This window comes from Daktulosphaira vitifoliae, unplaced genomic scaffold (assembly GCF_025091365.1).
Source record: "Daktulosphaira vitifoliae isolate Bord-2020 unplaced genomic scaffold, ASM2509136v1 Scaffold_1292, whole genome shotgun sequence".
Classification (NCBI taxonomy): domain Eukaryota; kingdom Metazoa; phylum Arthropoda; class Insecta; order Hemiptera; family Phylloxeridae; genus Daktulosphaira; species Daktulosphaira vitifoliae.
In genome coordinates, this window is record NW_026100852.1 from 1 (window position 1) to 2306 (window position 2306).

The 2306-nt window shown below is 22.6% G+C and overlaps 1 long non-coding RNA gene across 1 annotated transcript; it reads right to left on the minus strand.

The window, feature by feature from the left end:
• Nucleotides 1-893: 893 nt before the first annotated feature.
• Nucleotides 894-2268, minus strand: LOC126909790 (uncharacterized). Its single transcript, XR_007705109.1, has 4 exons — nucleotides 2235-2268; nucleotides 1715-1741; nucleotides 1051-1077; nucleotides 894-984 (listed from the first exon to the last, which is right to left on the minus strand). It is a non-coding gene; the product is annotated as an uncharacterized LOC126909790 (long non-coding RNA).
• Nucleotides 2269-2306: the final 38 nt, after the last annotated feature.

The window sequence follows — 2306 nt, forward strand, 5'->3', positions numbered from 1 at the left end:
GGACTCCCAGTAAAATTTCAATACAAATTGATGGGTCACACTAATGTGAAATTTTTTTCCAACTTTGAACCCAAAGTTCAGAGGTGGGCGCAAAAGTTACAAAAAGTTGAGTGACCACTCAATTTGTATGATAATTTTGCGGGAAATATTGTGGTATGATTTCTTTTTTATTTTAGAGAAATTCGAGGAGGTTATTCCAAAATACCTCCAATTTTGGAAATTAAAAAAAAAAACGAGATCCTATTTTACACTCCACCAGTATACTCGACCATATATTACTATGGTTCGAAAGATTTACACCCTGTATATATCTTAAATTAAAGCTAATATAATGTTCTTTATTATGAAAAAAAAAAATTTCGGACTTTATTTTGTCTTAACGGAGAAAATTGACATCAAAGTTAATTGAAAAAGTACGATTTTAGTAAAATAATTCTTTTTTATATTTTTAACTTAATAATACTATAACTTTTTGGAAAATTCATGAATCAATAAATTTTTTTATAAGATATAATATTTTTTAATAATCCTTTTTTCATTCGACATACTTTATCTTAATCAGGATATTAATAAGGAAATAGCAGATCACGTAGCTTTTGGAACAATCCACCAATTTTTTAAAAGTAATCACTATCTAAAGATATGCATGGAAACGTTATTTTTTTATAGTGATTTTAATCACTCTAAGATATCACTATACTTGATCCAACTATGTTCCGTCACCACTGTGCCGTGATCCCACCTTGCTGGGTATTTTTAATATTTGCCCATGAAAATTTTAGACAAATTTTGTAGATTTATGCTTCAAAAAAACAACATTATCTATTAATAATGTAAAACAATACATTTAAAACTTAGATATGTTATTCTCAAATATTATATTTTAAAATTTTATGTAGGAAAAAATATATCTAAATAACAAATTCTGTATATATTAAATACATTTTTCCCTCTTACCAAGTATATTTGAAGTCGTATCGATATCTAAATAAAAATTAGTTAACATAAAATATTATCCAATCATTATATATCAATTAAATGATTACTTACTTCTTATAGATTCGCTCAAATTATCAGCTAAACACAAACATTTTATGTTTTTTTACAAACTTATACATTCAAAATCTTTTTAATGATTAGTCTAGTTTAATAAATTAGCACCAAAATTTGGAAATCTTCATTTAATTTAAATTTTTTTAAAATACCTTAAGACTATGCTACTGTTTCTAAAGCATATTCAATATTTTTTTTTTCAATTTAAAATTACTATAACTTTATTTTTAAATCTCTGGTCCTAATAAAACTTTAACCAAGAAAATTAAAACATTAACTGTCCTNAATAAAACTTTAACCAAGAAAATTAAAACATTAACTGTCCTTTTTCTTATTTATTGTTAATATACTAACATACTATTTAAGTTAAATTTTATTCTTAAGTAAAGTGTTTAATAAATGGACATAGTTGCATATTTTATTCAATCATAATAAAATTATATAAAATTAAATAATGATTAATAATTATGGTTAATTTAAAATATCGAAAGAAAAATGAATTTACATTCTGTATTTGATAGAATTAAATATGTCCAGCGTTCAATAAAAATATACAATGTCATTCTTTAGATTGTTAAAGTTCTAGTAGTAATTTCTATACACCATATAATATATAATGGATTAATATCTAGTGCTATAAATCAATAAAATTATTATTTACTTCTAAAAACTGAAAGCACTTCAACAGCTAAAAAAAAAAAAAAATTTTATGTTTAAAAAAAAAAAAAAAAAAATTTTATGTTTAATTTTTTTTGTACGAACTTATAAGAATGAAATTTTTTTTATATTCCATCACGAAATTCCCCAAAAAGTAACTTTTTTACGGAGATTTCTGTATATTATAAAGGTTATACTCTATAAGAAATTATCCAAAAATTAACATACACCAGTATGATATTCTTATTATACATAAATCTTTAATACATAATCTGTGTAATTTTGACAAGTATTGAAAAATCGTTCAAAAATTTAAAATTTTTATTATTTTTTATTAATATTATTCAGTAGATATAACTTCAAAGATGTTCAATTGACCATAAGATGCATTTAAGACGTATTGGTACATCATAAATGACATGTAACAATATATATTTTTATATAATAAAATTCTCATTTTGTCCTTAGAAACTGGTAAAAAGTCATTTAATGTACAATTTATAGTTCTTTAGTTAAGCACTTACGTGTTACTTGAGGAGTCATATCGACATCTAAATAAAAGTATAAACCTTGAATTAGTATTGTTCAAATATATC